This window comes from Camellia sinensis, chromosome 1 (genome assembly GCF_055761805.1).
Source record: "Camellia sinensis isolate YWXY chromosome 1, ASM5576180v1, whole genome shotgun sequence".
Taxonomy (NCBI): Eukaryota; Viridiplantae; Streptophyta; class Magnoliopsida; order Ericales; family Theaceae; genus Camellia; species Camellia sinensis.
In genome coordinates this window covers 18,040,130-18,056,238 of record NC_138961.1, presented here as the reverse complement: position 1 = coordinate 18,056,238, position 16,109 = coordinate 18,040,130, and the positions used below count along the sequence as shown (strand labels likewise).

The 16,109-nt window shown below is 33.5% G+C and overlaps 1 pseudogene across 1 annotated transcript; it reads left to right on the top strand.

Annotated features, from left to right (window-relative positions):
- The first annotated feature begins 707 nt into the window (after positions 1-707).
- Positions 708-2,323, top strand: LOC145791938 (UDP-glucosyltransferase 29 pseudogene; annotated as a pseudogene). The gene has a single exon (XR_014331213.1). The product of XR_014331213.1 is annotated as a UDP-glucosyltransferase 29 pseudogene (transcript).
- The last annotated feature ends 13,786 nt before the right edge of the window (positions 2,324-16,109 follow it).

The following is a 16,109-nucleotide window of genomic DNA, read 5'->3' as shown; positions in this document are numbered from 1 at the left end:
AACAACAAATGTTATATGCATATGTAGAATTCATTATATTTTAAAAATTATGACAAAAAATATACACGACATTTTTTGTATTTTTTATTGTGAACCCTACATGTACACGTGTTTCTTGTTTGATATTGAAATCTATTTAACCACAAATATATTTTTTCTTGTGTTCAAATAAATTGGGGGTCATTTGTGTTTGTCTAAAACTCTACATTCAAAACCCAACACTATTTTTAAATTATGATTTGGATTAAAATTTATAATTAAATAAAATTTTAAAATAAAATTCAAAATTATTTTCAAAACTCCTCTCTTCTCTTTTTTATTTTATTATTATTATTAATCAATTAATCAATCACTTTTTCTCTCTCATCTCTCCTCTCACATTCTTTCACATTTTATACACCAATCAATCAAAAAAAATAAAAAAATAAATACAAATCATCCCCAAATTATTTTTAAAACTCATAACCAAACAATTTTTTTTTTTTTCCAAATTATGATTTAAAAATTTAAAACTCAAAATATAACTATACACCCAAATCAAAATTCTAAAACTAAATCAAAGGGACCCAGTGATTTACTATTTCAATATGCTCTCAACTAAAAAACATATTAAAAATAAATAAATAAATAAAAAACTTTGAACTTTCGCTTTACACATGGGTTGAGCCGGCGCTGTCCACATGCATATATATCATTGAGTGCATCAACATTCACCACGACAAAAAGCCTCACCAAAGAGAAAGAGATCATGGATTCAAAAAAGAGCAAAATGAATGTCCTAATGCTACCATGGTTAGCCCAAGGTCACATCACTCCCTTCCTAGAGCTTGCCAAGAAACTCACAAACAAAAACTTCCACATATATTTCTGTTCTACACCAATCAATCTCATATCCATCAAGAAAAGAATCACAGACAAGTACTCTCTCTCCATTGAACTTGTAGAAATCCACCTTCCATCCTTGCCTGAGCTCCCTCCTCACTACCACACCACCAATGGCCCCCCCATCCATCTCAATTCCACTCTCAAAACAGCCTTTGAGATGGCAAGCACAAGCTTCTCCACCATCCTCAACACACTAAGCCCAGATCTTGTAATTTATGACGTCAGCCCCTCATGGGCACAATCCACTGCCTTGTCGTTTGATATTCCCGCAGTCCAGCTCATGATTACCGGAGCCACGGTGGTTTCTTTTGGCCAACATATGATTAAGCACTGTGGCAGTGTTGAATTCCCATTTCCGGCAATTAAGCTGCAGGGATTCCATGAAACGCAGTTTCGCCACTTTGTTGAGACTGTTGTAAAAGAATACAATGACAAACAAGTTGCCTCTGTAAATGATCAACCATCTTGCAACTTTATGTTGTACAACACTTTTAGAGAGCTTGAAGGTAAATACATTGATTATCTACCGGTTATAGGTGAGAAGAAGGTTGTCCCTGTTGGTCCACTTGTTCAAGGCATTGATGATGATGAAAATGAGCACTCTGAGATCATACAATGGCTTGACAACAAGGGTGAGTACTCCACTTTGTTTGTTTCTTTTGGGAGTGAGTATTTTATGTCCAAGGAAGAGATTGAAGAGATAGCTCATGGGTTAGAGCTTAGCATGGTTAATTTCATATGGGTTGTTAGGTTTCCTGAGGTAGAGAAAGTTGAGCTTGAAGAAGCACTTCCTAAGGGGTTTATTGACAGGGTAGGAGAGAGAGGACTGGTTGTGGAGGGTTGGGCTCCACAGGCAAGAATTCTAACCCATTCAAGCACTGGTGGATTTGTGAGTCACTGTGGATGGAATTCAGTATTGGAAAGCCTAAAGTTTGGGGTTCCAATGGTAGCCATACCCATGCAATATGAGCAGCCGTTGAATGCTAAACTAGTGGAGGAGGTTGGTGTGGCTGCGGAGGTCAACAGAGACATCAATGGAAGACTCAACAGAGAAGAGATAGCACAGGTAATAAGGAAGGTTGTGGTGGAGAAAAGTGGAGAGGACATAAGGATTAAAGCGAGAATTTTTGGGGATAAAATAAGAATGAAAGGAGATGAAGAGATAGACGAGGCAGTAGAAGTGTTGCTGCAGCTTTGTAAGGATGTGAAGTTGCTCAAAAATTAGTAGAGCAATTTTATTGAAATATTTAAGTGGGTTGAAAAAGTTTTTTTATTTTTTATTTTTATTTTTATTTTTATTGGGTCGTATGGTATACAAACTGATCCTTGATTAGGTTGTATACGAGTAGAAGATCAACAAATATTGTTTTCGATCATGTTGTGCTTGTATTGGACTTGGTTGCTCTTTTTTTTATCTACATTTACCGCTTCACTATCATTGGTGTAATTGTTTCATCTTTTTAATGTAGTATTGACACATGAGGTGGTATACTAAATATGGTATAAAAGTTGTTAAGTGAAGCATTACTCTAATAAAATAAAATAAAAAAAAAAGAAAAAAGAAAAGAAAAGAAAAGATAAATGTTAGAAATACACAATTTTAGATACAAATTCACTCATAATAATGTGCCAAGAGAGTTAGGTTCTATATGATTGAATGTATAACAAATCAAAAGTTGATAGTTATTATACTACATTGTGAGTTTCAAACAATTTCTACATTGACATCACTTTAAATTTAAAGAAAATATAATGAGCTTACAAATTTGACATAATTATATTAGATTGCATTAAAGTTGTAATTAACATAACTTAATGTCCTTTTCATCAAAAATTATTTAGTCATATAAGTGAAAAAATAATATTGTAATATCTTTTATATTATTTATTTATTTTTTATATTTAGACACTATCTATATTACTTTTGGTATTTTTATTTTACTAAAAGAGATAGATATATAATTGTGGAAGGCAAAAAAGGAGTCAACATAAGGCAAGATTGGAATTCCTGGGTTGGTAGAGGGAAAGCAGCATCGCTAACAAAGTGGAAAGTCAGCCTATGATAGTTTGAGTCTGGCCTGATAGCCCAAGACCAGACTAGGCCAGGGAAGTTTTAGGACAGAAGATAGGTGGAAGAAAATGCCCTCAAGAAGGGCGCAGACCCAGTCAACCCACATTTCTTTATTTTAGGTTCAAGCAACTCCTAGAAATCCGCATCTAGTGGAGCACAATCCCTAACGAAAAGGGGCTGACATGAGGAGTGGGGAGAAGCCTAACAGTTAACAACAGTTAGTAGGAACAAGCTATAAAAGGGGAAGCAATCAGCACAATGGAGATATGCAAAAACTTCTACCTGAACCTCACTAAGATAATCCTACACCTTCGTCATTGACTTAGGCATCAGAGGGTTCCCAAGCTGCTCCAGCTGTCCTTTTTTACCTTTATCCAAGTGTTTTTCAAGTCAGGAATCGGGTTATCTCCGTCGTGTCACCACCGCAGCCTAAGTTGTTTGATTTTTACCCACCACAATTTGGCACTGTTTCTGGGAATTTTACAGCCAAAAGCCTAGTTTCACTTGCTGAGATTCTAGATTATCCATGGCGGTGAAAGATGCCAACCTATTTATTAAGGATGAACATGATGGAAACCTCTCCCCAAGCCAATGAAGGTTCCCTTTGAATGTCGGAACATGATAGGAACGACGCAAACAAGAAGAGAGAAACTTATTCGCCATTGAAAACTCAGAGAGCAATAATTAGGAGCAAGAGTTGGCCAGCCGTGATTGAACCATAGGTGACATGAACTAGCAACTTAAGGAGCTTGCTGACCAAGTCAGAACCTTGAAGCAAGACCAGAATCAAGCACTGGTGCCTCGAGGGCAAAATGAGGCACCCCCTAAGGAGGCAGTCACAACGATCTAAGGAGAGGACGTGGACTGAGGCAAACCCGAGACCCGCACTAACTCGTAGGGTTGGCGAAACCAATCACATGGCGAGTAGTTTACCCCGATCTAAAGGGCAACGCTAGACCTTTTCCAAACGAAAGGAATATCAAACAAAGGATTACGCCTGTTCAGACGACGTAAGATCCTTTTCTACATAAAAGGGAAGTAGCATGAGGGAAACATCTAAGGAGGTCAGGTCCAGCCCAGAGTTCCGACTTCCCTATAGAGGACATAAGGGAATTTATTAACACCCAAAGGCAGGAAAGGACAGCCCAGGACCAGACCAGACCAGACCAAAACCGACAGCACTCTAGATCACTCGTGGAAATATCAAGATAGAACAACCCATGTCATGACCCAAACCCACCCCTATGGATTAGAGTCAAAACCGGTCAGTAATCATGAGATTACCTGTGGCCTCAGTCAGAAATCAAATCATATTTAATAATAAGGGGTCAAATTGCGGAAGCAAAATTTGCAAAGATTGTCTAATGAGCTGTGCATACATGGCTCAGCCAACACATTCTCATATATGTAATAACTCACACTATAAAAACATCCATATTAAGTATGTATTGCATAAGTCCAGGATCATTCAAAAGTCAATATTCTTGTGTATTTATTAATTTTTTAAAATATTTTTTTTACATATATTTTACTTTTTAAATACATATAAGTAAGGTGCATCTAAAAGAGTAAAAAAATTGCTTAAAATTTTAAAATAATTCACTAAAAATAAAAAAACATGAAAAATAAAAAAACTCAATTTTCAAAAAATCGAGTCCAGAAAATTAAAACATTGTGAGACATTAAATATATACAAATAATAGCATAAACACATTATGTATGTATTAAATAATATAAAAAAAAAATCTTATCGAGCCAAACTCGAACTCAGTTAGTTATCAAGTCGAGATCGAACTCAATAAACGAGATCGATAATCAAACGAGCCGAACTCAAACTTAGTAAAGAAAGAAAGTTGTCAATAGAGATATGCCTTTGTTTCTCTAATGAGACAGAATCAATTCTAGCTCCTTCTATATCTCAACAACTTTGCAATAATCACCACCACTTAGAACTGATGGCTATACTACACCTTTTGAAAGCAGTCTTAGATTTCTTTTGTGTAATTTTGGTAAGGTTCATCATTTGTTACTAAAGCAAGAGTATAAATTTCCATTCCAGATTTTGTAGCTTAGTGTTGGTGGCTGGTAGTTAGAATGCCTCTTTATTCATGGTTGAGACACCAACAGATTTTCTATTTTCAGAGGCATATTAGCAAAAAGGTGCGCATAATTTACACATAAATTAAATAAAAGAAAAAGAACATGGAAACATACAGTGGCACAACTTGTAAGACAAATGAGCATGGCAGTAGCTATCTACATACCAGATTGTCCGACCACCTTGAAAGAGCATTAAAATAGAAAGATGAATAGTGTTACAGTTCGCAAAAACACTAACATAAATGCAGAACACAATTCGCAAAAACATTTTCACCACTTCTAGAACATTAATCATGAATCAATATCATCAAACCATCAAAATCACAGTCAATCGTCAATAGCGGTGAGTGGGTCGATTTGGGGCTGGGTTTGTGTGAAGGAATGCGAATGAAAGAAGATTATTTTTAGTCGTCAAAAATAAAACAAATATCGACTAAATTATTTTTAGTAATTAAGGATTGCACTTTGCCAGCCAAAGTTTTTTTAATAGCTAAAATGTGTATCTTTGTCAACCAAACCAAATTTTTTTTAGTAGCTAAAATGTTAATCTTTGGCCACTAAATTTCTTTTAATTGCCAAAAGTGTATTCTTTTGTAGTGCGAGGTGGTTAACGTTTTCAACTCTTCAGTTTCCTCCTTAATGTTTTAGATCCATTCTTTCCGTTTTTTCCTTTTTTTTTTTTTTTTTTTTAGTACTTTGGAAAATTTTCCTTTTTAACATTCTTTAATATTTTTCCCGTCTTCTCTTGCCCACTCATGAAATATTGGGGCGAGAATACGCCATGTTGAACCATTTGATCAGTTCACCCAAAAAAATAAAATAAAATAAAATAAAATAAAATTACCCATTTGATCATATTTCATATACAACTTTGAATCTTATGCTTGGATGTCTGTGATATATATGTATGAATGTATATATATACAGTGAATGTATATATATACTGTGCACAAAGTAATAAAATAACATTTAAGAGAGAAATAGAGAGAAGAGATCAAGGATGAGAAGGGTGATGGTAAATAATAAACTAGATTAAAAAAAAAAGAAAAAAAAAGTAGAAAAAAAGGTAAATAATAAATTACACTAATTATTTTTTATTTTGATTTTTGTGTTATTTTAGTCTCTATAATTTTAATTGACTTAATTTTGATGTTGAATTTAAGATTTCGTCTAAATTTAGTCTAATTGATTATAATTGTGAGTATTTTTTTAATGAAAAATAAGCACATAAGCATTATGTATTACGCTTTTATAAGTAAAATTATAAATTTGTTAAATTTTGTGAATTAACCTTAACCAACTCAATTATTATTATTATTATTATTATTATTATTATTATTATTATAAATTCTAATCTATGTTATCAATTATACCAAATGGACATAAATTCTAAAATTAATATCAAAATTAAGCTAATTAAAATTACGAGGACCAAAATAATATAAAGAGTATAATGTAAGAATTATCAATGTACTTTATTAAAAAAAATAGTTAGATATCATCTCAGAAAGAAAGAGTGAAAAAAAAGAAAGATAAAATATTATAAAGTGTAAATTTTAAAAATTTGCTATATATTAGTGAAAAAAATTATAATATTAATTATTAACATTTATAATATATTTTTTTTATTTTGTCAAAATACTTTTTAGGGTAGTGTCAGTGTAGTTTCCCCAAAAAAAAAAAAAAAAAATTGGTTAAACATGAAAAGTAGGAAAGCGAGAAATGGAAAGAAACACACAGAGCATCTCTAATGGTGTTTGTCAAAATAGTATTGCCACTGCTATAATTTGGTAATGAATAATGTTATTTTTTCAAATTATAGCAATAGTGCTTCAATGGTCACATGCTATTTTAGTACGTCTCAGCCAACTTTCCCTCCAAACTTGTAGGTATTGTTTGGATATATGTTTTCTAGTATTTTTTTTTTTTTGCTTATTTTTTGTCTTTTGTAACCTTTTTAAAACTGTTTGTAGCAAAAATTATATATTTACATTATACCCGACTATAAAAATATAAAAAATGAAAAAACAATTGAAAAATTTCCAAAAAAAAATTTAATATAATTCACCCGTAAATTTAAATATAAAATACTCAAAATTACATCGAAAAATAAATGGCATTGCAAAATTAAAAAATACATTGTCCCATACTTATTCATCAAGAAGCAGGGAAAAATAATAATTTGGGTTGCTAGCATGTGCCGACCACTTGGCGAAAATCTCATTTTTGCGCATTATGTAATACGCTTTCGTCTGAGGATCCAAATGAGAAATGTCTGTAGTCATTATCAAACGTTCTTTCTTTTTGATCTCAAGTTCTCTCATCTTCTGCAAATGTTCTTCCTTTTTAATCTCTAGTTTTTTCATCTCCTGCAATGCTTGAATGCTTTTTTCTTCTCTTTCAGCTTTTTTCATTTACTTCTAACCAAGTGTTGGTTAAATGTCTCCAATATATTGTTATATTTGCTGACTTCAGCTTGAATAGCTTCACTTTTCCGAAACAATTCTTTTGCAAATTTTCTACCTATAGGCCTTTTACCCTTTGCAAAGACACTACCCTTAGCGATTGAATTATTACCAACAGTTAGATTGTTGCCAACACTTAGATTGTTGTTGTCTTCAAGAGAAATACAGTTATCCATAGGAGATTCGGAGGCTGAATTAAGGGAAAATGGTATATATATCCTTGACTTCACTGTGTTCGTAGGAGTTACATCTTGCCACCTGATATTGTTTTGCAAGATTGCCTAACAATGTTCAAAAGCAAAATATTTGTTTTCATCTTGGTTGTATAAAAGTTTTGCTTGAAGCATCTATATCAATAAAATATTAAATTAATTAATTAGTTAATTTTTATATGGGACAAAATAAAAAAACTAACATAATAAATGAAGATGAAATCTTATTATATCAACTTGAGACATCCCACTTGGATGTAGATTTTCGACTTACGCTAAACATCCACGAAATTTGTTGCAACATTTCATGATTGCACCCCGTCGAGATGACATAGACACTAGTGTTCTTGAGTGATCATTCTGCAGCAAGCAATAATTTTAAAAAAATCTTCCCAAAAAATGAGCATGAGATTGTGAATTTCCGACGATTGGGTCTTCAGTAATATGACACCATGCTCTACAAATTGCCACATCTTCTTGAGTGGTGAATGATTTTCCGCTTTTTCTTTTTTTTCTTGAACTCAAATTGGTGAAATAAGGTGTCTGTATTTATACTACTACAAAAACATAATCTTTTTTTTAACCATTTACTTTATAGCCTTTGGTGTTTTATCTATTTGGAAAAATAGCCGTTCTTTTACTTCCAAATTGAAATAGAGCCGTTGGGCTCATGTTACACATTCCAAGACAATACCATTACCGTTGGATTTTTATATAATCCAACGGCTAAGATCAACTTCTACAATCATCTTTCTCTCTTTTTATCTTCTCCTCATTTTCAAACAATCACTCTGCCTCTCTTCTCTCTCTATATCTCTTATTTTACAAACCCTATCTCTCTTTGATCGGCGACGGTGCAAACTCCTCTCCACGGTGGGAACTTCTCTCTCTACTCTCCGTCACCGCCAATCGCGGCCGTTTACCCTTCACCTCTTTCTTTCTCTCACTCATCTCTCTCTCTGTAACGCCCTCAAAATAATAACATTAAACCCATCAATAGAGACATACATTGATATATAAAAACTCCACATTCTTCTATTCATCAGAGTTCCATTACAAAAAGTATTACATGTTAACGACAAAAGCAAATGCCCTAAGGGCTTACAGCTTTCCAAGTTAACACTTGGTTACAATAAAAGAGTACTAACTCAAGTACACATTAAGCCCTTGGCTCGAATTTACAAGTAACACATCAAAAGAAATAAAACAACAAAAGTGTGTCCGCCTCTAGCCTCCCAACCTTATGTCCTTGGAGGTGGCATGCTACCTGTACCTGAAAATGATATTCCCATATAGGGTGAGCCACAGCCCAGTAGAAATACACTAAACCAAATATGAACAATGACTAAAAGATTAGCAGTTGATAGATGGCCAACACTGATACTTTCCCTTATCACACTTTACAGTTTCATGACGTACAAGTCCATATTACAATTTATTTTCCAATTCCTTTCAGATTCTCAACTTATAACCATGGCTCAGAACCTGGCCAAACAACTCATATGAGACAGTAACTCATATTAAACACCTTCCCATTTCATAATAGATAAGCATACTAGCTATATCACACACCAACAGATAAGCATACAAGCTATATCATCACTTCCACAGATATGCATATGAGCACTATCACACATCCAATGACAAGCATATGAGCTCTGTCAACACATCACTAGATAAGCATACGAGCTCTATCTACGGAGTCCATCCCCTATCTTCTCCCATCAACATCCGGTTTAGAGGTCCATCCCCTATCTTCCCCTAAACCGTGGAGTACATCCCCTATCTCCTCCAACACAACACAATGCATATAAACAATAATTATGCACATCATCACACAACACATAAATTTAACGTGTTCTTTCAATCATTATACTCAATGACTCATTCCAGTGATTAGTTTCCGTTTGCCTAATCATCATGCATTGTCTACAACAATCAAGACTATCCTCCACCGATAGCCCAAAGCAGTTATTTCTATACAGAAAATAAATGCAACAAATGGATCTAAAATCAACATTTCCAACTAGGTGAGTGACATAAAATCCAACTACACCCTTTAATCCCACATATTCCCAATCTCAACATTTCCAATTCAATTCCTCATTTCTCACAATTAATTTTACAAATTAATTAACCAATGTAATTAGGGCATTTTCCATAATTAACATTTCAACCCTTAGGTTCCATTTTCATTAGTGTTTTAACATTAATTCCACTTTTCCCATGCCAAACATGCATCTAGGCTTTCATATAGTTAAAACCCCAACTTTGTAAGTTTGCACAAAAGTCTCAAACTTTCACAAAATTACCAAACCAACTCCAACATCTCAAACTACTAAAATTTCAAGACAAAACCCATAGTAAGGAGTAGGTTATCCCTACCTCAAAAGCTGACTCCCAACCAAGAAGACGAAGAAAACGGAAGTGCTCCAAACCACAAACTTTTCGGATCAAAAGGTAGCCCTCGACGATCAACAACTCTTTTGTAAAGGCCAAAGGTGAGCAAATCACTCCTACTAGATCAATACCTAGAGAGAAGGTAGAGTCCTAGAGTGAGAAGCTTAACAATGGGGTTTTTGGAAAAGTAAGAGAGAGAAGAGAAATGGAAAAAGTGATTTGAAAAGTCAAAACACGGAGCTTTAACCCAGTCGCCCCGCTCGAGCGTCCAACGCCCCGCTCGAGCGTCACTCACAGACTCCCGCTCGAGCGTCAATAATCCCGCTCGAGCGGCGGATACACACTCCCAGAACTTTTACAGAACTAGGTCTCCGCTCGAGCGTCAACTCTCCCGCTCGAGCGGCCAATCCCACGCTCGAGCGTCCAACACTGCACAGGAAATACTTGATGGGTGAAACCCCCGCTCGAGCGCCAAAACCCCCGCTCGAGCGTACAAGCAACAAAAGGGTCCCCGCTCGAGCGTCAAACTCTCTGCTCGAGCGGACAGGTCAAAATCTGGGCAACTAGTTTTGGTTTCTAAACTCAACCAACCTGTAACAAACCTGCCCAACACATCCTATAACTCAAGTACAAAGTAAGAAAGGATGTACACAAGGTAATACTCAACTACTATCATCCACGGACACATGTCCGGATCACTGTATAACAAGGGTAAACCCGGGATCGCTATACTCTCTCTCTATTTCTCTCTCTCTCTCTCTCTCTCTCTCTCTCTCTCTCTCTCTCTCTCTCTCTCTCACTCCAAGAATGGATCGGCGATGTTAGACAATATCGAAGAGACAATCGCCGATTCTGAACCAAGGACCATCAGATCTACTTTGAACTACCAAAACCAGATTTGCTCCCACCGCTGACTATCTCTTCACCGCTTCTTTCGACGCTTTGACCCATCGCCCTTCTTTATTTCTCTCTCTCTCTCTCTCTCTAAACTTTGGGCCAAAGAGAAGACAAAGCAGAGATGGTGGTGGTATCTAGCCCCCACAGACGATGGAGAAAATGAAGATGGTAACAAAGAAGATGAAGACGAAGAAAATGATTGCTGAAATCTATTGGAATATGAACAACAAATAGAAAATCCAAGTATTTATTATTTTCAGTTTTGTTCATATTTTGAGATTCTGAGATTTGAAGTTATGAAATTGCTTGTTGAAATTTATTAAAATTGTTGAGTTTTTTTGTATTTTTTTTTGTTTTTTTTTTGGTTGAATTTGAGATTTGTTGAATTTGTTTCAAATTTTGTTGAGATTTATTGATTATTGTTGACTGATTCTGTAAAAAAAAAAAAATTAAATAAAAATAACTTTGCTGATTTTGGGTAAATTAAAAAAATTATTGATTTTTTTTTTTTGGTGAATTCTAATAAAAAAAATGGTGAAACAAGTTTTTGTCAAATTTGTTTTGTTGGGAGGGAGGGAAACAGTTGGTTTCAACTGAGTTGACACAAATGGCAGCTGCTAAAGCTTATGTGAAATTTGACACAAGTTTTGGCATTTGTCAAGTTTGACAGCTGCCATATTCAACCATTGGAGTATCATTTTTCAACGCTGCTGCTATATTATAATAATGGCAGCTCTAATGACAAACCAGTGTAGATGCTCTAAAGAAAGAAAGAAAGAAAGAAAGAGATAATCAGATGTTAATTGCGTAAACTCCATTAAAAGAAAAATGTTAGAAATTTTAAAAATTTTATCAAAATTTTTATCAAATATCTCATATGAAAATGAAACTTACACTATGTAAATTTCATGTGAGTCTTATACTCATATAAAATATTTAATAAAAATTTCCATAAAATTTTTAAGATCTCAAATATTGTTCTGTTAAAATGCAATGTTTTGAGTGTGGTGGACTTCTGTTACGTGACTGGTCTTTATTGGGACAACCAGTCAACAGTACCAACAGCACTATTATTGACTAGTACCAACAGCACTATTATTGTGAATAATAATATAAAAAAAAAAAAAAAACAGCACTATTATTGACTGTAGGAAAATCGAACCGAATTTTCTAAATCGTGTTTCATGCGCATCTTCCTCATCAACATCATGCTATTCAGTATGAGATTAATAATTTCAAAATAATTCATCTATTAAATTTGAGTTTGTTTGAATTATTTAAATTTGGACATGTCAGTCGACCATTCGGACAGCAAATACAACCCTTATCAACTATGGTTTGAGATTTTGTTGAGATTTATTGATTGTTGTTGACTAATTCTGTTAAAAAAAAAAAAAAAAACTTTGATGATTTTGGATAAATTAAAAAAAAAAATTGTTGAAGTTTTTTCTGGGTGAATTCTGATGAAAAAAAAAATGATTATACAAGTTTTTGTCAAATTTGTCTTGTTGGGAGGGAGAGAGGAAAATAGTTAATTTTGGCTGATTGACACAAATGACAGTTGCTAAAATTTGTGTCAATTTGACATTAGTTTTGGTATTTGTCAAATTTGACAGTTGTCATATTCAACCATTGGAGTATCATTTTTCAACACAGTTGCTATATTATAGTAATGGCAGCTCTAATGGCAAGCCATTACAAATGCTCTAAAGAAAGAAAGAAAGGGATAGTTAGATGTTAACTGTGTAAACTCCGTTAAAAGAAAAATGTTAGAGATTCTAAAAATTCTATCAAAATTTTTGTTAAATGTTTCAGATGAAAGTAAAACCTACACTATATAAGTTTTATGTGACTCCCACACTTACATAAAATATTTAATAAAATTTTTAACATGTTTTGAGTGTGGTGGACTTCTGTTACATGACTGGTCTTTATTGGGACAACCCGTCAATGGTACCAACATCACTATTATTGGCTAGTACCAACAGCACTATTATTATGAAAAAAAAAAAAAAAACAGCACCATTATTGACTGCCGGAAAACCGAACCGAATTTTCTAAATCGTGTTTCATGCGCATCTTCCTCATCAACATCATGCTATTCAGTATGAGATTAATAATTTCAAAATAATTCATCTATTAAATTTGAGTTTGTTTGAATCATTTAAATTTATACATATAAGTCAATCATTCAGACAGTAGATACAATCCTTATCAACTATGGTTGTCACCTTTATGAATAGCAACTGTTACCCTTGTCGTCGAATGACTGACCAAACGATTGGCTGGACAATTGACATGCACAAAATCAAACGATTCAGACAAGTTAAAATTTAGTGAATGTAGTATTGCTCTAATAATTTTATATTGAAGTGACAAGCTAAAAGGCATGTCAAAGTTAGGAAAAATAATTTTTCAAGTAATACTAGAGATTTATAATTTGGACTGCAAAATTTATCTACAATGATGCGGTAAGAGAGGTAGGCCCTGCACAATCAAGTATATAACAAATCAAAAGTTGATATGTATCCTGTCACATTATTATGGATCAAATTGTAGGAGGCTTTTTGTGGACCTTAAACAATTTCTTTATTTTTCACTTCTGAGGCATACTGATGTGGTGTTCCAACTTTGTTTTTATTTTTTAAACAGTGAGACCTACCATCTTTTTGTGTATTTTTAGAAAACAATTGAATATTTATTCTTCAATGAATGGCGTAAAATAATACTCCAAAATCATCCAATAATTTCTCCAAAATTGGACTAGAATGGTAGTTGATCCCATTTATTACACAAATATAATGCATACGTACATAAAACTTTCATTAGAAAGATATGGCGGTACGCAATAAATTAATATTTCTTTTTTTAATACTTTGGAAAATTTTCCTTTATAACGTTCTTTAGCATTTTTCCGTTTTCTTTTGCCCACTCATGAAATATTGGGGCGAGAATTCTCCATGTTGAACCATTTGATCAGTTTCAAAAAAAGCCATTTGATCATATTTCATATACAGCTTTGAATCTTATGCTTGGATGTCTGTGATATGTATGTATGTATGTATATATATACTGTGCACAAAGTAATAAAGTTATAGAATAACATTTAAGAGAGAGAAATAGAGAGAAGAGATCAACATGATAAGGGTAATGGTAAATAATAAATTAACAGTTAGAGAGATTAAAAAAAAAAAAAAAGTAGAAAAAAGAAGGGTAAATAATAAATTACACTAATTATTTTTTATTTTGATTTTTGTGTTATTTTAGTTTCTATAATTTTAATTGGCTTAATTTTGATGTTAAATTTAAGATTTCGTCTGAATTTGGTTTAATTGATTATAATTGTGAGTATTTTTTTAATGAAAAATAAGCACAAAAGCAATATGTATTATGCTTTTATTAGTAAAATTATAAATTTGTTAAATTTTGTGAATTAACCTCAACCAACTCAATTATTATTATTATTATTATTTAAAATTCTAATCTATGTTATCAATTATACCAAATGGACAGAAATTCTAAAATTAATAGTCAAAATTAAGCTAATTAAAATTATGAGGACCAAAATTGTCACGCCCTCAAAATTAATCTATTATATATCATTGACATGCATTATTTAAAGAAGACATTTTATTAATTCATTCATCAGAGTATTACTAAATAATCAAATAAAATGCCCTACAGGCTTACATCTTTCCAAGCCAACACTTGGTTACAAACATTCGAGTTCTAACTCAATACAAGAAAAGCCCTAGGCTTGAGTTTTTACATGTGCTAACAAATAAAAGCAAATAACAGAAAAATAGTCTTCTTCAATCCAGAAGCCAAACCCTCCCAAGCTAATTCCTTGGAGGTAGTTTATCACCTGAACCTGAAAATGATGTTCCCATAAAGGGTGAGCCACAGCCCAGTAGAAATATACTAAACCACATATAAGCAATGAATAAAGCAATAGCATTCAACAGATGGTTAACCAAGATAATCAATTACTTTATTTTACAGTCTCATGACACTATTGTCTAAGATTCATTTTACTTTCCAATTTTATCAACATGGCTCAGAACCTGGCCAAACTTACAACTGTGAATCACATATATCATATTCACATCCTTCCAATATCAACTAACAAATGAGACTCAAGCTCAAATCAAACACTTCATACTTCTAGATTGATACACATTTTAGTGCTGTATCAATAAAACACTTCTATATAAATAAGCACACATAAAAGTGATGCTAATGGAGTCCATCCCCTATCTCCTCCCAAACAAAATCCGGTTTAGAGGTCCATCCCCTATCTTCCCCTAAACCGTGGAGTACATCCCCTATCTCCTCCCACACACAAACAATGTATGCAAATGCAATGCTCAATCAACACACGTATTTTCTGTATCAATGCCACAGTCAAAATTAATGACTTAACCCATGTGATTAGTTCCAGTTATTCCTAATCCACATGCAATGTCTACAACAATCATGACTATCCTCCACCGATAGTCCAAAACAGTTATTTCTAAACTGAAAATAACTATGTCCACAATTCAATAGTCAAATTATTCAAATTATCCAATTATGCCATTTAATCAATGAATTCCCCAATTCCATGAATTTAACCATCTTTTCCCAATTCCATGAATTACTTATACAAATCAATTCAATAATTCAACTAAGGTTTTTCCCAAAATTTACCAAAGTATTCCCAACATATTAAAATACCAAAACTTAGAACATAACATATAAAATGGAGTAGGAAATCCCTACCTCAAAGAAAACAACCCAAAAAGGTGAAGAAAGAGATGAATGCCCAAAATACCAAAGTGCTCCAAATCGTCAAATGCTCAGATTAAATGGTAGCCCTTGCCTCACTCTATCTTTTTAATGAAGGATCTAGGGTAGAAACACACCCTAAGTGGATCAAATCTAAGAAAGAAGGTGAGTAGGGAGAGAGAGAAGTCGAACCTGGGGTTTTGAATCAAAAGAATATGAAAAAGACTGATCAAATCCCGCTGCTGTGTATATAAACTGGACAGGCTCGCTCGAGCGAAGACTTGGTCGCTCGAGCGACCAGACACAGAGAAA